This window comes from Piliocolobus tephrosceles, chromosome 12, assembly GCF_002776525.5.
Source record: "Piliocolobus tephrosceles isolate RC106 chromosome 12, ASM277652v3, whole genome shotgun sequence".
NCBI classification, from domain to species: domain Eukaryota; kingdom Metazoa; phylum Chordata; class Mammalia; order Primates; family Cercopithecidae; genus Piliocolobus; species Piliocolobus tephrosceles.
The window spans coordinates 57,404,660-57,429,645 of NC_045445.1; positions in this window are offsets into that span (position 1 = coordinate 57,404,660).

Consider the following 24,986-nt stretch of genomic DNA (forward strand, 5'->3'; position numbering starts at 1 on the left):
TACCATCCAATTAAGATTATTGCTCAACTAATTTAGTTAGTTAGTAGTCCAGACTTACCCAACATTAAGATGTAGCAAGTAATATGAACTACATTGGAATTTAAAAAATATTTCTATGTTTTGTTGACTTCAAGGAATGTGGCCTTAAGTAAACTCTAATGTCCAGTTATCTGGAATTTTTGACAACAAAACAGTCTTTAACATGCACAGCCGTTATCAACACTGTCTTGTAATATATTAGAAGACAGTGACAGCTATCCAGTGCATCTTAGATTTATAACTCCTCAGAGAATAAATGCATTGAACATTCTATACATTATTTCTACAGTATGTATAAAGTTACTACTAAATACTTAATGATGGAAAGATAATCAACCTGGATTTATATTTTATTGTGACAGTTTTCCACATCAATCTTGGGAAATTTCCACTTACCTTATATTTGGCCTACGAATGGCTTAGAAGATTACAAGAAAGAGGAGTGAGAGAGGATAAATCACTTGGCTAATAAAAATTGAGGCAAAAATAGCCCATTGATAATAGTTGATGTCTTCTTAAATTCCTGAATGCACTTTTCTGAATTCATTGTGAACTTGACTCAAATGTATGTCAATTTTTAACAGCATTAATTACTTGGAATTCTCCACATTGTCTGTTTTGTTTGTTTTGAGATGGAGTCTTGCTTTGTTGCCCAGGCTGGAGTGCAATGGTGCAATCTTGGCTCACTGCAACCTCTGCCTCCCAGGTTCAAGTGATTCTCCTGCCTCAGCCTCCCGAGTAGCTGAGATTACAGGCATGCACCACCACGCCTGATTAATTTTTGTATTTTCAGTAGAGATGGGGTTTCACCATGTTGGCCAGTCTGGTCTTGAACTCCTGACCTCTGGTGTTCTGCCTGCCTCTGCCTCCCAAAGCACTGGGATTACAGGCGTGAGCCACCGGGCCTAGGGCACATTGTCTTTTTTGATTTTCCACTCAGAGTTTCTATTTTCTTTTGAACATGCTTTGTTTCTTTTTTTTTTTTTTTTTTTTTTTTTTGAGACAGATTCTCACTCTGTTGCTCAGGCTGGAGTGCAGTAGCAAGATCATAACTCACTGTGACCTTGAACTGGGCTCAAGTGATCCTCCCGCTTCAGCTTCCAGAGTAGCTGGGACCACAGACTTGTGCCACCATGCCCAGCTGATTTTTGTATTGTTATTCTTTGTAGAGATGAAGTCTCCATTTGTTGTGCAGGCTGGTCTTGAACTCCTGGTCTCAAGCAATCCTCCCGCTTTGGTTTCCCAAAGTGCTGAGATTACAGGTGTGAGACACAATGCCCAGCCTGAATATGCACTTTTTAACATTTCTGTTCAGCTTCTGATTTATTAGCATGTGTTGAAATTCAGTTTTATGTCATCTAAAGTTGCTACTTAGAAGCTCCTCTTTGGGAATCACTGTAATGAGCCCTTTGCACAATATGGAATATGTCTTGTTTGTGTACAGACTGTGCTATCATATATGGCACTACCCATCCCATTTCTTCATATATTCCTCTGCTTAGGAGGTTACTGCCTAGCTACACCCCAGTGCATTTCCTTACTCTCAGCCTATGAGATTGAAATAGAAATCCCTTGGGTCCTTCCACCGTTTATTTGATTCCTTTAACTCTTGGCAGCTCCAATTCTGTCTCTGGCAGCTGTTGGGGAAACCTCTTGTTTAACCTTCCCTGACAGGCCCTGGGATAATTCTGGGAAGCTTTACTAACTTGCCCTTCTACCCCCCTAGTGCTTTCTTTCCTTTGCAGATGTTTTTCTGTGCTTTTCATAACCATAAATGTATTTCAGATGAACCACTGTAGTTTACAGTTGTTGGAGCTTTTCTCATGCTAAAGTTCCAAACAAATTTTAACAGCTGCTGAGGAGGCTGGCAAAAAGCCTTGATTGCTAATTCTGTGTTAAACTACTTTTCACAATGGGACATTCTATAATATTTGATACAGTCTCTAAAGAAAATGATTTCTATCTTATATTATTACTGTTTGTATCATACTCATTCCTAGCTTTAAAAAGATTCCAAGTCCGTGCTTTCCAAAATGGTCTTGATTTTATTTAAAACTTTATAGAAAAGTTAGGGGTTCCCAATGTAATAGGGATGTTATGATGGAGAAACAGGTAAGATTGGTATCAGTAGAGTCAAGTGAGTTAACACACAAATATAGTAAACTGTACCTTCTGGAAACATTACTCTATAAAGATGAACAATTGTTCTCTTGGCTATAATTTGTAAATAGGTGGAAGGGAAGCTGCTTGTTAAAATTGGAGCCAAGAGATTCACATGTCCTTAGTGTGTTTCCAAGTATGCTGGGGTCAGAGGAGCTGCTTGGCAGTCTGGTGTAAAGTGAAGATGTGCTCAGAATCTCACAAATAAATCCATACTGCAGTGATCCCCTGCCAGATAATAAAGTGCACATCGTATGTGTAACAGGGAGATGGCGTGTTAATGAGGAAGTAATTGAAAACAGAATTTGATCTGTAACTGCTAAAAGTTGCTTCAAAAGCCACATCTGATCTGCTAGTGCCTCCAAATTATTTCACAATTACTTATGAAACAATTTTTTAAAACAATCTAACAGAAAAACTGTGCTGTATTTTCATCTGTGTTTTTTTGTTTTTAAGACAGGGTCTCGCTCTGTCATCCAGGCTGGAGTGCACGATCTCAGCTCACTGCAACCTCCGCCTCCTGGGTTCAAGTGATTCTCCTGCCTCAGCCTCCTGAGCAGCTGGGATTACAGGTGCCGGCCACAACACCCAGCTAATTTTTGTATTTTTGGTAAAGACGGGATTTCACCATGTTGGCCAGGCTGGTCTCGAACTCCTGACCTCAAGCGATCCGCCTGCCTCGGCCTCCCAAAGTGCTGGGATTACAGATGTGAGCCACTGCACCCGGCCTTTTCCTCTGGTTTATGACTTAATTTCTCAACTAAGTTTTGATGGTGGATTTCTTATTATAAAGATATTTGATAATAAATAATAACATTTCAATATGGGCAACATGGCGAAACCCTGTCTCTACAAAAAATACAAAACTTAGTCCAGCGTCGTGGTGTGCACCTGTAGTCCCAGCTACCCAAGAGGCTGAGGTGGGAGGATCGCCTGAGCCCGGGAAGGTCGAGGCTGCAGTGAACTGTAATCATATCACTGCACTCCAACCTGGGCGACAAGAATGAGACCTTGTCTAAAAAAAAATTAAATAAATAAATGATAACATTAATAAACTGAACAATTTCTTGAAAAACACCCACGTGGAATTTACGTGTATTTTTGTTGGTTCTCATTGTTTTTTTTTTTTTACCCTTTATCACAATCAGTTGTTCTGTTGCATATATTTCTGATTTGTAAAAAAAAAAAAAAAAAAAATAGAAATGGAAAAATAATTCAATAATCTGATAAATAAATGCCAACTCCATATTTAATAGTGAAATATTAGAGCCGAATTTCCATTACTGCTCCTAATGTACTCATTCCATATGAATACATGAATAAGGTCATTAAAATAAAGGGTTTCATAGTCAAGTAAGTTTGAGAAATACTGAGTTAAACAAGATTTTTTATTTTTATATTTTTGAGACAACTTTTTCATTGCAGTAGTACAATCAAAGCTCACTGCAGTCTCAACCTCCTGGACTCAAGTGATTCTCTTGCCCCAGCTTCATGAGTAGCTGGGAGCACAGGTATGCACCACCATGCTTAGATAATTTTTTTTTAATTTTCAATTTTTTTTTTTTTTGGTAGAGCTGGGGTTTTGCTATATTGCCTAGGCTGGTCTTGAGCTCCTGGCCTCAAGCAATCCTCCTGCACCAGCCTCCCAAAGTAGAGATTACAGGCATGAGCCACTGCACTTGGCGAAGTTTTCCATTTAGTGCAGGACTTTGCAGAACCTTTAATATGTTAATACTCACTGGGACTCTCTTAAGAGGAATATATAACTTGGTGGTATCACAGAAGTATTTAACCACAGAAATATTTTTTTTAGAGCATCCCCAGCAAGCAGGGCTCTGAGGAATATGCCTTGGCAAACACTGACACAGCATTCAGCCAGGTGTGAGACAGTATGCACTAAACTTCTGCCAGCAGTTGCTCTTGTGTAACTCACTACAGACAGGTGTCATGTTAGTGAAATGGCTGGACTTCATTGTGGATGTGAGTCAGCTGGAGGTGTCTGTCAAAATGCAGATTCTTAGGCTCTACTCTAATTCAGCAGATATGACTTGAATTCCAAGACTCTACGTTTAAATGCATCAAGTGAGGTTTCTGATATAAGAGTCTGTAGTTTATGCTTTGAAAAACACCATGTTAGAAAGTTTGGGTCATTAATAAATCATAAAAGATGAATGTAATTAATTCATATAAATTTACAAATGTATTAATTCATATAAACGTACAAGTTTAATAACACTGATGTTACATGTTGAAACTGGGACATTCTGAAAGTTTATAGGCTGGGCACAGTGACTCATGAATGTAATCCCAGCACTTTGGGAGGCTGAGGTGGGAGAATCACTTGAGCCCAGGAGTTCAAAGCTGCAGTGAGCTTTCATGGTGCCATTGCACTCCAGCCTGGGTGACAGAGTGAGACCCTGTCTCTAAAAATAAAATAAAAATTTAAAAAAGGAAAGTTTATTGATTGAAGGGCAATTAGGTATGGATGGATAAAACTTTGCATTCATTTAACTTATATATCAGTCATCTTTAATACTCATGCCAAGCTTGGACTCATTGACTCACTGTCACCATAAAATATTCATGTAATCTGCATGTTTGCTCATGTGGCATGTAACTGAAAGCAACGAAGATGCCCCTTCCCTTGACAAACCTCAATTTGCACTTCTGGCAATCATGGTACTTAGCTTGATATTTTCTGCACATAGCTTGATATTTTCTGCTTCATACCTTTGCTCTTGCTAGTCCCCTTGTCTGCAATGTCCCTTTTCTTGTTTCCTTCTCTGGCTAGTTTGCTCTCTGCTGAGTGTGAATATGTATAGGTGGTTTCAAATGGGCATAACATATTCATTTAGTTAAACAAGTTATGATTGAAGCTGGCGAAATATGTGTGGGTGTGTAGTTGTTGGAGCAGGCATTATATCTGTTAGCTTGAAACAGTACCAGGTAGCCTAAAATTCCAAGACAGGCTCACAAGGACTCAGGTGATCCGAAAAGCTATAGAAATATAGAAATTCAGCAAGGCGTTATTACGAGGAAGAGAAGCAGTTTAAATTGTACTTAGTTTGCAAAAGATAATTTTCACCTTATTGAATTTTGCTGATAATTGAGCCAGGTTCAGTTGTTTGTTAATAATAATTCATTCCTTTTTGACTAATTTTCTCACCTACATGGATCTGTTCTCAGCAATAGCACTTTACTATGCATTAATAATGATTACTGGTTACTGATTGAGTAGAATGGTTCTTCTTACCAGGTAGATGTACATCTTCAGATAGCATTCAAAGCACTTATTTTTAATTATTCTGAAAATAAAAACAAATACTAATATACTCGTATCTATTTATTTAAAATCTTCAGCTAAAAGAAGTAGTATATCTTGCCATGTTCCTCATTCACATTTGGTGCCTCACTTTTGTCAAGATGCCAAGTGTCTGCCACGGTAGACATATACTGGTAGATGTATTGTGATTTTAATGTTTGATAAGGGAGAAGAATTATATTCAAGTTTTTTAGAGTGTTAGACTTCTCTACCTTCTAGTATGAGACGTGCTTCCAGTGACAAGAAAAGAAAGGTTATTACATTTAGTCATGATTCATGAATGTCAGGATTTAAGTGTTGCAGGACTTTGTGGAAGCGGAAGAAGTAGTGGGAAACAGGAAGCCGGGCTGCCATAAGCACATACATAACAAGTAATTAATTGACTACAGACGTGAGGGAACCTACAGAGAACATTAGAAAACACTATTGTACATGAAATGCATTAATGCTAATTTTGTGAACAGCTGGATGGCTGAATGTTTGATAATGAAGCAAGTCATTTTAATTTGATCTAAGCTTCAGCTTTTAATTGAATTTATAAGAACACGGGAAAAATTAACAGGCAGCTTCTGGCAATTCAAAAACATTATTTTGGCTCAGAGTCTAAGCTTCTCTCTAAATTTGGGAAATCTGGCCCTGGATAAAGATGGAGCAAAGACAAATTGTGTTGTAATACCAAGAACAGCAGATTTATGTCTCCGATTTCAAATAAATGCAGATTGTCATTGTTTGTCAGAAAGGCAACTATTCCTTTGGACATAATCATATCTTAAAGTGACTAACAGGTCAGCTCTAATTATTAGATGGTTGGTTGAATCAGAGAGGTGACTTTTTCCTCTATGAAAAGGCAAGAATATAATATAGAATAATTTTTCAAATGCTTTCAAAATAGAGCAGTGTGTGAGGCCAGAGATGAATCTTCTTTGTTAATAGACCCCTGAAGATCTGGGCAAGAAACAAGAAAATTTTTTTTTAGTAATAGGACCTCGTGTCTTTTGACTAGGGCTGGCTAAGACTTATGTGTTCAAAACTGCTGCTTCCTACAAGAAATATAAAGGATCATCAGTTTTCTATTCCTAAAAAGGGTGCCCTGAGCCATCACATTTGTTTCCCAGTAACCTTAATGTATAATCTAACCTGTCACTGTTTTGCATCCTCAGATGAAATGCTTTATTATCTTACTCTATCGTTTGGTAGAACAATGCAAGGCAAAACAGACTATTCCATGGTAAAAGATATGAATCATATTCTGGAGTGGGGGGTATCTAAAGATGAGGTATAGTTTTTCTTCCTCCTGCAGAGGTGATGGATATCTTTTGTCCCTCTTTTTCTTATAAGTGAAAAGATTCAATTGTTTTCATCTAGTTCTCAAATCCCATCAAGCTGAAAGTTTACTTTTTCAAAAACTGTTGCAGCAGATTTTCTCAAATAAGTAAAACTCTAGTTTAAAAGTCATCTTCTTCAAGGAATTTTCCCTAATTATGTTTATCTCCATTGATTTCTCCCTTTGTACTCTGGCATTTTCTATACATTTTGGAATTTATTATCAGACAGTTTCATTCTTCTCTTTTACATGTGTCTCTCTTCGATCTTATTCTAAATAATAAGCTTATGTAGAGCAGGAATTCTCTGTCTTATTTTTATGTTTTGCATCTTCCATAGTGTCTGAAAAACTGCTATGTGCATAATAAGTGCTTAGTAGAAGTGATTAGTACAACATGTTAATAAATGTTCTTGGGTAGCCCCTGTATTGGCAAAGTGGATTTGAACAACTGTTTATTTTATGTTTAATAAAAAGCATGAAAGTCTTTTTTGCTGCTTTTCCTTGGTAGAGACATTGTTTAGGGACTCTGGGACTTGTACAACTTGGTATTTTTATTATGTAAATCATAGTTTGGAATTGGTGGATTGACACATGGAGATAATAATTCATTTTTAAGCAGCTTTGAAAATGCAGCAGTGAAGGCTTCAAGCCTTCGAAGTATTATGTTTTTAAAAGATCAAGTCCAAAATGTGGTAAATAATCTGTAACTAAGAGGTTATGACCAAGCTTGGTGCAGATATTTCAGATAATTGGTGATGGTATCTCCTGATGCAAGTGAAGGGCTATGATAATTGCTTTGGTTGACTGGGGTTGGCGGTACAGAGCAGGGAAGGATATAGAAATACACAGCTGCTATATAAGCCCAGGAATGAAAGGAATTTTGGAAGATACAGTCAGCTTCTGATTATCTATGTATAGATAATTTATACCCCATGATGTATTTTAAATTTCATCACTGGCTAGCTTTCCCTTGTTACCTAGTCTCACCTTTCCCTCTATCTATTTTGTGGTCTTTGGAAACTTCCACTTAGTTGGCTATCTAGATTAGACAAAATATAACCAGAAAGGTAGATTTTTGGAGGAAATAACTGCATAGAATCAAAAACAAAACACAGAGCTATACTATAGTAGATGCTAGGATGTGGGTGAATGTGGTCATGAAGGATTGTTAAAGCATTGTGAAAATTCTCTCCCAACAAAGATTTTTAAAACAATCCTATTTGCATCAGTCTGCAGTTCTCAATTGGGTGAACCAATTGGTAATTCTTTGTCAAGAATATTGAATGTTGTTCACTGTTACTACAGATATTCTTAAGACAGAATTTGGACCTGGGCATTATATGTTTTCAATGTATTTAATCTGTTGCTGAGCGATGTGTAGAAAAAAGGTCTTCAAAATTAATGCAGCAATACTGAGAGATTAAAAATTCCTGAAAGTGTGTGTTCAGTAACTTCTCTGCCGTGGGCCCTGTGCAGAATTCACACAAAGTAGAGGGAAAGATAACCTCATAGGAATTTGGCATGCAATAGCTGAGGAGATCGATGCTGACTATAACCCCTCCACAAATACATGTATGCATCTTTTTCTAAAGTACAGTTTTAATGGAGTATCTTTAAAACATGAGTTATCTGACTAAACATTTGTTTAGAGCTAGACAACTTAGAATTGTGCCTTATTAGAACTGTTTTTTTCTTACATTTGTCAATCCTTGTTGTGTATTCGTCTTGTCTCTATAATTAGAGTATAGGCACATTAAGGACTGAGACCATAGATCACTTATCTTTTGCATTCCCCTTAGGCTGTGCAGAGTGGTTGGCACACAGTAGGTACTTGATACATGTTGTTTGCCTGAATAAATAACCTGATGTATTCGTTTTCTTCATGTGCATTCACGTGTATTTCATTCAAGACAGATAGATGTCTAAAGGAAATCGGGAGACAGAGGCTTCCGTGGTCCACGCTAAGATTTGTCACTCTCAATATGAAGGAATTCCTCCAATATATGACTTCAATACCATTTCTCTTTTTCTCTCATTCTGCATTTTATATGTATATGGATGCATATATATATATATATATATATATATATATATATATATATATGTTATTTTACTCTTCTTTCTCTAGGACTTATTTTCTATCTTTTATTATGTTTGTACTTCATCATAAAATAAAAAAATTTAGGTCTCTAAGGGACATCCTCCAATTTCTCCTTATATTTCCAAACTGGGTTACCAATACTGCATACTTTGCTATCCTAAAGTAGTAATTTAATTAAAAAAAAAAAATATATATATATATATCAGGGTCTTGCTATGTTGCCCAGGCTGCAGTACCATGGCATGATAATAGCTCACTGCAGCTTTGATCTCCTGGACTCAAGCAATCCTTCCACCTCAGCTGGGACTACAGGTGTGTGCCACCATGCATGGCTAATTTTTAAAATATATATAGAGACATGATCTTGCTATGTTGCCAAGGCTGTATTTTTTTTTTTGGTAAGTATCTTTAAACATTTTAGTAGCCTGTGACTGTTGAACGTGTAATTTAATGAATGAGTGGAACTTGAATTTCACTTGTAAACATTGGAACAAGGTTCATGGAAGTATCTGGCTTTCCTACCTTCTAGAAATCCAAATGCTAAGTATACTTTTTCCTCTTTTCTAATTTAAATAGAAGAAAGGATATCTTTACTGTTTCTGCTAGCTCCATGAAGGCAGAGACTATGGTTGTCATCTCAGTTCTCCAGAACAGTGCCTGAAACATAACAGGTGATAAATGAATATTTTTAGAAGGAATGAACGTAGATAAAGTCAATATGATCAAATAGCCACACTGACCTTCTAGCTGTTCCTCCAACCTGCCAAGTAACTTCCCACCTCAAGGCCTTTACACTTGCTGTTTCCTCTGTTCTGAATGTTCTAGATACCCATGTGATTAATTCCATCATTTTATTCAGATCTATGTTAAAATGTTACTTCTTTAGATACATTTCCCTTCTGCTATCTGTTAAAATAGTCTACCTCCACCTCTCCCACCCCAATTACTCTTATCCAGCTTCACTGTTTCTTCTTAGCACATATTGCTATAATATTTCATTATACATTGTATACTTGACGTTGTCTCTTTCTTCCCCCTGGAAGGAGGGGAGAATAAAATTTGAGATATGTAAATTCAGAGAATGCATAATGTCAGGGTTTTAAGAGGAAACAGAAATCATTTTAGATAGTTCAAATAAAGAGACTTTAAAGGATTACTTACAGTGGTAAGTTTGGGCAGGGTTAAGGAAATAAGGTGTATTGAAACTAGACTTGATAGGGAGAGAGGAAGAAAGAATGTTACTGAAGTCCAGTGAGAGCTGGAGCTGGGAAGGAGGGATTGCCTGAAAGAAGGGACTCTACTGCTAACAGAGAAAGACATGGCGCTGGCAGTAAGGAGAAGCGGGAGAAGAAATGGCCAACTTTTCTCATTTATGCCATTCTCCTACCGATGCCTCCTGTTGTGAAAACCCAGGCAGAAACCAGCTAGCAAGGAGCCCAGGTGAACCAGTTCTTAGGGGTCAGCCTCTAAGGCAACAGTGGACAGAGGAGTGAGAATTAATCTTGCGAAGAAAACAGAATAAAAAGCACAGTGTATTGTTTGGCTCATGGCTGAATCTTTCATACTCAGAACAGTACCTAGCACAGTGCAAATGCTCAATAAATACTTGTTAAATAAAATAACCAATGATGATAATTTGCTAGAGCAAAGGAACATTGATCCAGGATATTATCATACAGGAACTCTGATCTTATGTTGGAGGGGGTGGTAGTTGTCCAAGAGAACTATTTGGAGAAATTCACAGATTACAACTACCCTAAAGAGGAGAATCAGTGCCTTTTATTATTTCAATCCACTAATCACTTATTTGTAATTTATGAGTTATATCTTAGTATTCAAAGATCTTGGGAGAAATTTTCCAGTAAGAAATGTTGGTAACACCCTGTCTCTACTAAAAAATACAAAAAACTAGCCGGGCGAGGTGGCGGGCACCTGTAGTCCCAGCTACTGGGGAGCCTGAGGCAGGAGAATGGTGTAAACCCGGGAGGCGGAGCTTGCAGTGAGCTGAAATCCGGCCACTGCACTCCAGTCTGGGAGAAAAAACGATACCCCGCCTCAAAAAAAAAAAAAAAAAAAAAAAAAAAAAAGAAATGTTGGTAACTACATGGTTTTTCAGGGAAAAAGGTACTAGAACATAGCTACTGGATTGTTTTATTATTACACAAGGTAAGTAAAAGGTATGTAATGACATCACTGATTAATTAGCTTTAACTCCCACCTTGATTATGGGGATTCATGAAGATGAACAGCAAAGATAAGGGATACAATATGTCTATGATCTCAACTCTAAGTCAGCTGTGTACCTGTAATTCCTTCACTCTGCTTTATTCCAATGGCATCTATGTGGATAATGGGCTAGAAAATGGTGTTATTCACTGATACAGGAAAATCAGGAGATTTATTCGGAGATTGCATTAAAGAAGATGATGGTGGGTATAGCAATGAACAGGTTTTTTGGTATTGAGATGGGAAACTGAGGGAACTGACATTTCAAGTGTCTCTAAAGAGAAAAGCAAGACTGAGATCAAAGAGTTTCGGTGGTGGTGGTAGGATATAGATTGCTTTGAAAAAGGTAGTAAAGGTTTAGAATAGTAACAGGCTTTAGAGCTAGAAGGACCCTTACAGATCTCTTAATTCCATGGTTTACAAACTGATTTTTCAATCAGTGGATTTCTCCAAATGAATTATTTTGCAGTAGTATAGCATATATAAATCAGATAAAAGTTCAATGGCTCAGATAGAAGGGGAGAGAAGCCCTGAGCCTCAAATGTTATGTGTCCTTTATGCCTCCCACCACCTCATCCTCCGATTGCCAAACGTGGTTCCAGATGTATCTCTGAAGAATGCCTAGTCTCCTTTGAAGACAGTTTCGAAGCTATCAATCTCCTCATTTTGTAGATGAAGAAACAGACCCAGAGAAATGAATTGACTTGTCCACAGTAAGATCAGGACTAGAATCCACCTCTCCTAATTCCTAGCCAGAACTTTTTTTATTGTTTTTTTTACTATATTATGCTATCCCACTTCTTGTAGACATAAAATTAATTGGCATCAGCAAAAGTCTCCAAGAATCTGGGATTTTAGGCTTTATTTTTCCAACGACATTTACCCTCAGATAATTTCTTTCTGTACTTCACAGTTCTGTTTTATTACAAAAATTAGGAAATGTCTTTTCTTACCAGCCTCACAACTTTAGATTAAATAAGAATGTGTGATGTGCTTAGAGATCCTTGGAAGGAAGTTGTGAAGCACATTCAGTTTCCTACTTGTGAAAAACATAAAGGCTTTCTGGGGAAGTCATCAAGCAGAACTGGGAATGAAAAGCATTGAAACATTAAAAAATGCTCATGTACTACATGTAGTCTTCAGTAACTTTTTTTTTGTTTTTTTTTTTCACCTGAAATTATGTTTCTGAGATTCACCACGTTATTGTGGGTAGCTGTAGTTCATTCCTTTTCGCTGCTGTCTGAATATACCTCCATTTATTTATTACAGTTTAGGGAGACATACACATGACAAAATTAGGGTTTTTGAAAAAGCAAGGAAATGATCTTTAAAATAAGCATAGTAATGGCCTCTTAAGGGAAGAAAGGAGCATGGGATTGGGAAGAAACCCCTAGTAGTTTTAACATTATTAGTAATACTTTAGTACAGTGATATTCTAAATGTGGTCGCAAGGCCACCAGCATCAGCATCACCTGAGATCTTGTTAGAAATGCACATTTTGGGGTTCCCCTGAGACCTACTGAATCAGAAACTTTGGGGATGGGCTCAGTAGTCTTTGTTGTAACACGTTTTCCAGATGATTCTGATGTATGCTGGAGTGTGAGAACCACTGTGTTACTGTTATGCTTTATAATTTATAATTTACTTCCCTCTCTGTCTCTTGCTCTCTCTGTGTGTGTGTCATTCTCTCTCTCTCTCTCTCTCTCTCTCTCTCTCTGTGACATTCTTCCTCTCTCTCTCATGTTACACAACAAAAAATAAAAGCATCTGATCAGTGACTAACCAGAAATAAAGAGCTGTAGGGATATTAGAGCCATTTGATAGCTGTTCCTTTTGCAGGCTATTTGGTCAGAAGGATAAGTGGTGGGAAGAAAGGAAAGAAGAAGAATGGAACCATGGATTAATTCAGGAGGAAGGTGAAGGTTAAATAAGAGAGGGTTCTTTGGCAGCATATGATGACTAAAGTGTAGCTGAAAATACAGAGTATACTTTGAAACACATGTATATATGTTTGAATCTGTGTGTGTGTGTGTGTGTGTGTGTGTGTGTGTGTATACTTTGAATGATACCTTGCTTGGAAAGCTTAACATGCCCCCATCAGTAGAGATAATTACTCCCCCTCTCTACTTACCCCTGCTTCTGAATAATTTAGACTCAACAGGGAGTAACGTACTTTCCCCACAGGATACAACTGCTGTTATTAAAGTAGATCTTGCTGCCTTGGCCAGGCGTTCTAAAATGAAATGAATGTGTATCATTACTACTTTGACTTCCTTTTTTGTGATTTTGGAGCTGCAGTTGCCTTTGCAAGCTATCTTTTTTCCCTGCTGCTAGCATCACATATCATCATGCTGAAAGTGAACACTACAAAAGGGGATAAAAAGCTTAGTCTTTATTTATTTTGAAAGAAACTGATTATTAACTGAACATTTATTCTTAAATGGCTTACCAGTGTTCAGACTGCAAAAGGGTAGCCCACTCTGAAAGGTACCACAGAGTCTAACTGTTAAAGATGTCATTGTTGCACACAGAGGACACAAAAGGCTTTAACCTGCCGACTGCCTGGGGACAGTCAGGGAAGAATCTCTTAAAAGATATTAATTGTGCAACATACACACCCTAGGGAAAACATGTCTAGCAGACAGAAAATAGCACGAAATGAGTTTTATACATCTTTCAGGTTTGTCATTTGCAACATGCTTTGGACCAATAAGATATGAGTTTATCCTCTTTGCCAGACTTCTATTAAGAGAAACTCAATGCTCTAAGAAAGTCTCCCGTCATCACCCTTGTTAAGGTTCTTGCTATTGTAATAACTTTCTGAACAGTCTACCCTTCTCTTACCTTGTCCACACTCCAGTTCCTCCTTCCTGCCACTGCCAGATTGACTTTCATAAAGTACAGTTTTGATTGTGTCATTAGTCCACATATTACATCTTGGTCTCTGCTTTGGTGAATTAGAAACTCAGAGCTGACTGTATGCTTTACTGTTAATAATTGTGCAGGATCTTCTTTACACATTTTTGTGCACAACCTACTCCTGATGACATTTGATTTTTTTTATTGTTTTAAGCATTCATCTTGGACTCTACATATTTTTATCCTATTGCATTGTATTTTTGTTAGTTGCCTTGAATTCCTTTTGAAATGTGGAGGGGTGAAAATAAACAGATGCAGAAATAAATGCAGTCAGTAAGTCATTCTCCTTCTTGGAGGCTTTTATTACCTCCCCATTGTGCACTAAATAAACCCTAAACTTCTCAATCTAGATGAGGTCTTCCATGATATGGCCTCAACCCACTCTTACTGTTTTATATTGTCCACCGCCAAAGCATGTACATTCTGTGGTCCATGAGACTGAATCCCTTGCCTTTCTCCAATCTCGCCATGTGTTTTCTTGCCTCCATGCCTGTGTATATGCTGTTTCCTCTACCTATATCATTTTGTCTCTTATCTCTGCATGTTGAGATGTTCTCCATCAAACTCCATAGTTCCACTGCTACTTCTTCCTAAATCCTTTTCTGATCTAGCCACCCTTTATGATCTGCCCTCTTCTAGAACATTTTCTTAATTGTCCTCATCATATTCTACCTTGTGTTACAGTTATTTGTACACTCACCTTATACCATCACCCACTTCATGCTCTAAAAATTGAAGCTTCTTGAGAGCAGGGGCCGTGCCCCATGCATCATTGTATCCTCTCTACAGTCTGTTGTATTCAGTAGGTGCTCAGCAAATGTTTGTTGAATAAATTTATATGACTAAAAATAATAAATGCAATTGTATTTCTGTTTGGATAAGAGATTGCATGTTTTAGCATTTGGACATATGTGCAAAATTTCTTGAGGCATACAGGACCACTAAGTACAACCCATTCCCACTACTGGAAAACCCAACAAAAAGAGTAGGCCCTGTTGTCACAGAGGCAGTAGCCCTTGATCCATTATGAAGGATATCTGACTTCTTTGTATATAAAAAGAGCATTGTAAAAACAGCATTAACCCTGGGAATTTAATAATTTGGGGGAACAGCTCTAATGAACATTGAAAATACAGTTAAACATCCACAGAAGAAAATATGGACATAGTAATATGGCAGTGCTAACTTCCAGGCAGAAAATAAGGATATGACTTGTTTTTTCTTCTATAGCACAGTTAATGGAATGACTGTGTCCTATTGAGTCGCTCAAACTGTCTGAGAAGTTACCAGACACCCTGAGTCAGTTTGAAGAATTTGATAATATGCCCTTAGAGATGGAGAACAGGATACAGATGCCAAAAATAGATCTGATGAGTGAGTGCGGCAGAATTCCTAGTATGACAAAATCAGGAAGCTGGAATTTGTTGAGCTGAAAACCATAACAGGAAAGCAAAAGACAATGATAATGTTTGATTCTTAAAGTGGATGCCATTAAATAAACATACTAAGATGCCAGAAGTTTAAAGCGATGCTATTTTCCTCTCCTTACTCTTTATTTTTATATACCATGTTGCCTGTTAAATGATCGCTTCTAAGAACTACATTCTGAAACTATATTCTGTTGACTAGACTTATCATATACTTCATATTTACCTAATTGGTAAGGACAAAAAACAATGAAAAAAAAAAAAAAGACATCAACTGAGGAGCAAAAGCGAAAAGGGAAAAAGACAACTTCAAAGTAATTATTCGTGATGTTTTTGTTTAGGCCTGAAAAAAATGGCATCCAGCATGCTGCTACTGACATATGGTTCCCTCTGTGACCCTCAGAACCAAACAGTATGAATAATCCAAAGCTTGCCAGAATCCAAGACTTTTATATTAAAGTCATTCTTTTTTTTCCTTCAGCATTGTGTAGCTGCTTTGCTGAACAACAATAAAAATACATTTCCTGCCTCCCTTTTTTCTTTTCCATTTCATTTTTTTTTTTAATTCAAGAGCAAGCTTTAGAGTTTAGCTAAAATGCCTCCGTCAAATAAAGTGGGACAGCAGTAGTTAGGACTATTTTTCTGTTTTTTATTCATGACCTGAGTCATAGAAGAATGCTAGCTTTGAAGTCTGAAAATTATTTTTTTATGTTTGGAAGATAACCACATGTGTCTTTTACATAGTCTAGTGAAGATGCTTGATTTTGGTTTTTTATATGTCCTCTGTTATTGATGATCCAAGCAGTAAGACATATAAAATAAAATTGTGCTTTTTATGAATGTGATTGATCTCTCTTGTATTCTAAAGAATAACCTGGCAAAGCATTATGTTTTTGCTTTAAGTCTTCATAAGTCATCTACATAGAGGGTACTAAATAGAAGAGGTGATAGTGACATTTTGCATGTTAGGTGTTCAGGTTCTATTTTAATTGCTGTGGGATTACATTTCAATTTTTTTTTCATAATGTTTTCTCTGCAACAACAACCAGGTAGTCTTCCTGCCTTAGTCTTCATTAAACTCCCATCGCCCTTCACATCAGTACCAGATACATCTTCTAATTCATTAAACGAATATCACTCTCCTCCTCAAAAGCCTTTGGTGTCTCCTCATTGTCTGCCAACTCTCTTTAATCTAGTATTCAGAGCCCTCCATGATTTGCCTCCAATTCATCATTTGAGTTTTACCTGTCCCTAACAACTCCCTTGCTAGTACTTATGTTTCAGCTAAACACACACACATTTAATATACCCCTCATCCCATCCACTCCTCACTCCCACACATGTGTTCCTATCTGTCCTTTTCCACTGCTGTTGCTTTTATAATATTCTCTACCAGGACCATCCAACCTCTCACTTTTACCTAGTTTTGAGGCAGAACTCCTACCCATATTTTGAGGCCCAATTTAAATGCACTATGTTTCAAGTCTTACTCGTCCCATTTATAATAGTTTTTGTATCTTATTTCCCCTCATCATTATCTTTCCTCTGGTTATTTTCCCTCACAACTCCTTGCGGGAACTTACCATAGCACAGCAGCAGCCTTCCTTGTGCATGACAATTGCCAGTAATCCTTTGTTAAACAATGGGAATGAGACCTAATGTCCACGCCTGGATCTCTGAACTTTTCTATCTTAATTATGTTTAAATACACACGCTATTCGGGTTATTGGAACTAGCATCCTAGTAACCTTTCTTTCCATAAACGAGGAGAACTTGGTGATTTATAGAGATGCTGTTGTTCATAATCAGAGATGTAATGTTTATTATATATGGAAATAACATTAAATTCATTAATGGAAAACAATAGTTTGAAAGAGTTAAGTGTCTGAATCAATATTTAAAGTTGCCATAGCACAGCAGGACTTAGTGCCCTCAGACATTTGAATGAGCCATCAATTTAGCCTGTTGAGTGTGTGACTAAACAGACAAAGCCTTAGATGCATCAGTATAACCACACTGGCCGACCTGAAGTAAGAGTCTCTTTAGCTTCAAGCAGAATTTGCAAAACTCCCAGAATTCAAGCCTCAGGTGCCAACAGCACTCAAAATAACCTTTACAATTTTTTGAGAGTTTAGCTAGGTTCCCCTAATAAAAGGTACTATTTAGTATTTCTTGACTCATCATTTAAAAGCCAATGTCCTGGCTACATGTATAAAGACTTGAGAGATCCCTTTCCTGTTTATCTGGTGAGTTAAGTTGCAGGCAACCACTAGAGAGACACTGATGTCTGTTAGTGCCACAGGTGTGAGTTTTGTAATCTCTCTTTCTGGAAAATGTCCAGGATGTCACTGTTTTGAAGGCTGGCTTCCCCTTGGAAAAAAAAAAAAAAAAGTAAATGTATCCTGTGCACTATTGTCACTTAGACCAGCAATGACTAAAAGCCTCTTGAGAAATAAACACAAGTGACAAAAGATTAATTCTTTTGGCATTCTTTATAGAAAAACCATGATCCTTTCCAAAGAGAAAACTCTCTGAAGTCCGTGTGGGTTCATTAGAAGTCCCTCTCTGGGAAAACTAAAGAGCAGGCAAATGATCGGTTTGTGTGTCTGACAGTGACATCTGTCACCCATTGACCTCAAATGTGACACAGCTGATTTGGCTGCCTTCCTTCTTCATGGCTCCATGCATGTCCCTCTAAAGCTGTGCTAAATTATCAGAAATTTTAGAAACCACTCCTTGTCTCCAATGACTTTGATTGAAGAGCTGCAAACTAGGTATGAAGAAATTCAAACACATTAGGTTCCTAGGCAATTCGGCAGCGGGAGGGGGAGGGGCGGCTAAAGAGCTGGAATATTGTTCTAGAAACCTGGATAATGGTAAGTACCTTGTAAAATGAATGACCTATTGTTCCTTCACTGAAGGTTCACATTCTTGTACAGTCTCACTGAACTTGTGTACTAGTTAGCTGTCCCACTAAGAGTTTGTCACTAAACAAAACAAACATACAAGTCAATGCTGTGGACCATGAACTTGCTTTTCCTACAGTGTTTTGCTCACATGGATGGGTCAAAATTTGGGAAACATGGCTTAACCAAATTCAAAGGCTTTTTGATATAGGACTTCTCAAAACCTTCATTCTGTTCCCATGTGCTTTGTGCATCTCTAAGAGGAAACTGAAATGTAAGGTTGACCATGAGACCTGTTCTTCCCTCTCACCCAGAGGAATTAACTCTTCCCTTCCATGAATGGGTGTAGACTGAATACCTGTTAACAACAAAATCTGTCAGCAGCATCACTATTGAAGAAGACATAGTGAACCAGCTTTGTTTTCTTTAGTGGATGGAACTCATTCCACTCTGTAACATTTTGTTCTTGGCTTAACAAGCAACAGTGCAAGTGGCATAACCCTGCATATTTTTTGTTTTAGGTCACTCTGAGAAGCTGGTTTACTTATATTTAGACAATTAGTACAAAACAACACTGCCTTTATGGTTTCCTTTTAGAGTCTTCACACAACTAGGATTAAGGAAGACTAAAATTATATTACTTCTGGAAGGAAAAGCTGGATCTCTACTAATTTGTTAAGCATGAAAACTAGAGAGACTTTTGCTCTCCGTGGAGCAGTAATATTAAGTCTGACGCAAATGGCTCCTTTCTGACTTACTCATTCATTTGGTAAATATTTATTGAATGCTTACTATATTCCTAGTGGTCTTTTAGGTGTTTAGAATAGAGTTACTTAAAAAAGAACTTCCAACCTTGTGGAGTTTACATTCTATGGGGGAAGAAAACAAGCAAGCAAATACATTTATGAAAAAAAAAATGATATATTTACAGATTGGATAATTGATATGAGGGAGCTAAAATAAGGTGATAAGCTGGAATTGGGGAGTTATTTTTATAAAAAGTATGATTTATAATTAAAGTTTCTAATCTCAAATATGTTTTCTCCATAATGAATTTCTGTAGTAATAAAATGTAATACCTCTTCTTGTTTTCCTTCATAAATATATATACTTATAAAGAAGAGGTGATCGTTGAAAGAGGAGGTGAGCCAGCCATGTGAAGATCTAGGAGAGCAGATTTCGAAGTGTAAAGTTTAGAAATTATAGGAACTGTGAGGTAGAGTCTTTAGCTGGTTTTAAGAACAGAAAAAAGTCATTGTGGCTGGAACATAGTGAGGAAGGGAACAAATAGTGTGATTTACTAGATCTGTGGTTCTCCAAGTGTGGTCAGGTACGTTGGTAGTCACACACAGGCTAGCAAGCTGTACTGTTGAGTCAAGGAATAAGAGATGGTGTCCTCGGGCACCCAATTTATGCAGGTCCTGATAGTTCTCTGACTATGAGAAATCAGGGAGATATTATTTAGCGCGGTGGTTCTCAAAGTATGATTCCTGGGCCACCAATGTCGACAACACTTGGAAACTGGTTGGAAATGCAAATTTTCTACCCCATCCCAGACCTACTGACAGAAACTATACGACTGAGACCAGCAACCTTTGTTGTAACAAGCCATCCAGGAGATTCTGATGTTAGATAGAGTTAGTGATTCACCTTGCTGGAAAATAACTGGGGGTGTGAGTGTGGAGTAAAATAGTGTCACTGTAGGAGGAAGTGTCTTCTTTGTTTAAAAGCCTTATTCTTCCATTTGTGCTCTGGAACCCACCTGCTACTGGAAAATACCTAGCTTCATTAATTCATTACCTCTCCCTGCATGTATTAGGAATAAACAGACGGTGCTCTTAGGGTTGTTCATAGATAATTTCAGTTAATCCTTATAATAACCCTGTGGGATAGGTACTGTTATTATTCCCATTTTATAGAAAAGGAAATGAGGGCACAGAAAAGAAATTTGACCCCGGTCACAAAGGTAATAAGAGGAAGTCTGGTTCCAGAAGCACATTAATAAGTACTTTTCTACACTGCCTCTCACATATCTGGGATCAGTTGGGGTGATTTGATCTAAGATAACATTGTTCAAACAATTGCCTTTGCTTTTGACTTTGACTTCAAGTCTCTGAATGGTGCTCATAGAGGTCACCTAGTGACTATTCTAGTCCAAAACCCTGAGAGGTAAAACAGCTTGCCTAAGATTATAGAGCCAGTTAGTGTCAGAGCCATGACTTAAAACCCAGGTCCCTAACTTTCAACTCAGTGTTAGCACATTTCCATTGAAAACAAAACTGTGGATGTGACATACTGAAAATAACAAAGCCAGGCCACATATCCAGCAGTTCATGTATTTACCAGTCTTCCTTTATCTTGCTATTGTTAGCACAATGAGTTCTTTTCCCGATTCTGGTGCCCATGAAGGGCCAGAGGACAGGGCCCCCTAGAGAGAATACGGCCATAGCTGGCAATAAGAGGAGCAAACACTAGTCTTGCACATGGAATTTGAGTCTAGGATGCCAGAAGGGAGCATTAGGTTCTATTAGTAGTATATTTCATTGTCAAATGCATGAAGACGACAATGCATCAAAAACAAAGTAACTTTTCACCGGCTTCTTTTTTATATTTCCTAGATTTTCTCTTTGTTTGCTTGCTTGGTTTTGTTTTTAACCGTTTTTCTCATTTTATCTGTAGTGAAATTTTACCAAGGGAATGTACAGAAGTTAACATTCTGATCACTTCTTGGCCTTTTGGCTAACATGAAGTGCCAAAGTTAACATTCTGTAGAGCCTTAAAATAGTCACACCTGTACCTTTAAGGCTTCATCACAAAACCTCAGCAACATTAAACACAAAATCTCCATTTTGACATGTGAATCTGAAACGAACTAGCTTTTCTGTCTCTATCTTCTGTTTTACATTTACAAAAGTGTGATGTATAATTTAAATTTTTAATCTCAAATGTGTTTGCTCTAGAATAAAATTCTGTAATAATAAAATGTTCTATCTCAGCTTGATTTCCTCTAGAAATATACTAACTATTCTTGTCATTTTCCCATTAATACAGTCAGCAAATAAAAGTATTAATTCTGATTTAAAATCTAGTTCTGACTAGCATAATATTGTTTCATTCAAGATGCTTTTTGGGGACCTTCTTAGGGGATTAATAAGAAGTTGTAATGAAAAATCACATATTGTATATTAGATGTAATTATACATCTCTCGTTATTATCAGTCTCCCAGACAACTTCTATTTAAAGAAAAGGGAAGTGTTGATTATTCCCAGGCAAGATGGCCGAATAGGAACAGCTCCAGTGGTGCAGCTCCCGGGGGTAAGCGGAAGCAGGGTGGAGTGTTGCCTCACCCAGGTAGCGCAAGGGATCGGGGAACTCCCCTTTCTAGCCAAGAAAAGCCATGAGGGACCATGCTGTGAGGGATGGTGCTATCCGGCTCAGATAACTATGCTTTTCCCATGATCTTCACAACCCGCAGACCAGGAGATTCCCTAGGGTGCCTACACCACCTAGGCACTGGGTTTCAAGCACAAAACTGGGCGGTCATTTAGGCAGACATCGAGCTAACTGCAGGAGCTTTTTTCATATTCCAGTGGCACTTGGAACACTAGCGAGACAAAACCATTCACTGCCCTGGAAAGGGGGCTGAAGCCAGGGAGCCAAGTGGTCTTGCTCAGTGGATCCCACCCCCAAAGAGCCCAGCAAGCTAAGATCCACTGGCTTGAAATTCTTGCTGCCAGCACAGTCAGACTTCACAGTCTGAAGTCAACCTGAGACGCTGGAGCTTGGTGGGGGGAGGGGTGCCTGAGCTTGGTGTGGGGAGGGGCGTCTGCCATTACTGAGGTTTGAGTAAGTGGTTTTCCTCACACAATGTAAACAAAGCCCCTGGAAGTTCAGACTGGGTGGAGCCCACTGCAGCTCAGCAAAGTCACTATAGCCAGACTGCCTCTCTAGATTCCTCCTCTCTGGGAAGGGCAACTCTGAAAGAAAGGCAGCAGAACCAGTCAGGGGCTTATAGCTAAAACTCCCATCTCTCTGGGACAGAGCATCTGGGGGAATGGGGGGCTGTGGGCACCCTTAAACGTTCGTGCCTGCTGGCTAAGAAGAGAGCAGTGGATCTCCCAGCACAGTGCTGGAGCTCTATTAAGGGACAGACTGCCTCCTCAAGTGGGTCCCTGAACCCTGTGCCTCCTGACAAGGAGATACCTCCCAGCAGGGGTGGACAGACACATCATACAGGAAAGCGCCGGCTGGTATCTGGCAGGTGCCTCTCTGGGACGAAACTTCCAGAGGAAGGAGCAGGTGGCAGTCTTTGCTGTTCTGCAGCCTCCGCTGGTGATACCCAGGCAAACAGGGTCTGGAGTGGAACCCCAGCAAACTCTAGTAGACCTACAGAAGAGGGGCCTGATTGTTAGAAGAAAAAGTAACAAAAAGAAAGAAATAGCATCAACATCAACAAAAAGGATGACCATGTAAAAACTCCATCCGAAGGTCACCAACAGCAAAGACCAAAGGTAGATAAATCCATGGAGGTGAGGAAAAACCAGCACAAAAAGGCTGAAAATTACAAAAACCAGAATGCCTCTTCTCCTTCAGAGGATCACAACACCTGGCCAGCAAGCGAACAAAACTGGATGGAGAATAAGTTTGATGAATTGGCAGAAGTAGGCTTCAGAAGGTGGGTAATAACAAACTCCTCCAAGCTAAAGGAGCATGTTATAACCCAATGCATGAAACTAAGAACCTTGATAAAAGGTTAGAGGAATTGCTAACTATAATAACTAGTTTAGAAAAGAACATAAATGACCTGATGGAGCTGAAAAACACAGCACGAGAACTTTGTGAAGCATACACAAGTATCAATAGCCGAATCAATCAAGCAGAACAAAGGATATCAGAGATTGAAGATCAACTTAATGAAATAAAGAGAGAAGACAAGATTAGAGAAAGAAGAATAAAAAGGAACAAACAAAGCCTCCAAGAAATATGGGACTATGTGAAAAGACCAAACCTACGTTTGATTGGTGTACCTGAAAGTGATGGGGAGAAAGGAACCAAGTTGGAAAATACATTTCAGGATATAATCCAGGAGAACTTCCCCAACCTAGCAAGACAGGGCAACATTAAAATTCAGGAAACACAGAGAACACCACAAAGATGCTCCTTGAGAAGAGTACCCCAAGACACATAATTGTCAGATTCACCAAGGTTGAAATGAAGGAAAAACTGTTAAGGGCAGCCAGAGAGAAAGGTGGGCTTACCCACAAAGGGAAGCCCATCAGACTAACAGTGGATCTCACTGCAGAAACCCTACAAGCCAGAAGAGAGTGAGAGTCAATATTCAACATTCTTAAAGAAAAGAATTTTCAACCCAAATTTCATATCCAACCAAACTAAGCTTCATAAATGGAGGAGAAATAAAATCCTTTACAGACAAGCAAATGCTGAGGATTTTTGTCACCACCAGGCCTGCCTTACAAGAATTCCTGAAGGAAGCACTAAATATGGAAAGGAACAACCAGTACCAGCCACTGCAAAAACGACCCAAAATATAAAGACCGTCGACTATGGTCAGTGAAGAAACTGCATCAACTAATGGGAAAAACAACCAGCCAGCATCATAATGACAGGATCAAATTCACACATAACCATATTAACCTTAAATATAAGTGGGCTAAGTCCCCAATAAAAAGGCATAGACGGGCAAATTGGATAAAGAGTCAAGACCCATTGGTGTGCTATATTCAGGATGAGAGGTGACAACGTGCTAGCAGCCCGCGCTCTTGGTGCCTCCTCGGCCTCGGCGTCCACTCTGGTGGCGCTTGAGGAGCCCTTCAGCCCGCCACTGCACTGGGAGCACCTCTCTGGACTGGCCGAGGCTGGAGCCAGCTCCCTCCTCTTGTGGGGAGGTGTGGAGGGAGAGGCGCAGGCGGGAACCAGGGCTGCACCCTGCACTTGTGGGCCAGCGTGAGTTCCCCCGGGCGCGGGCGTGGGTGTGGGTGCAGCTCCGCGGGCCCCCACACTCGGAGCGGCCAGCCGCAGCCGCAGGCCCAGGGCAGTGAGGGGCTTAGCACCCGGACCAGCAGCTGCAGAGTTTGTGCCAGGTCTCCCAGCGGTGCCAGCCCACCGGTGCTGTACTGGTGCTCCAGTTCTTGTCGGGCCTCAGCTGCCTTCCTGCGGGGCAAGGCTCAGGACCTGCAGCCCGCCATGCCCAAGCCCCCACTTCCCCCGTGGGCTCCAGCGGGGCCCAAGCCTCCCTGATGGGGGCCGCCCCCTGCTCTGTGATGCGTGGTCCTATCAACCGCCCAAGGGTTGAGGAGTATGGATGCATGGTGCAGGACTGGCAGGCAGCTCTGCCTGCAGCCCTGGTGAGGAATCCACTGGGTGAGGCCAGCTGGCCTTCGGAGTCTGGTGGGGACTTGGTGAACTTTTCTGTCTAGCTCAAGGATTGTAAACGGACCAATTAGCACTCTGTGTCTAGCTCAGGGTTTGCAAAAACACCAATCAGTACTCTGTGTCTAGCTCAAGGTTTGTAAATACACCAATTGGTACTCTGTATCTAAC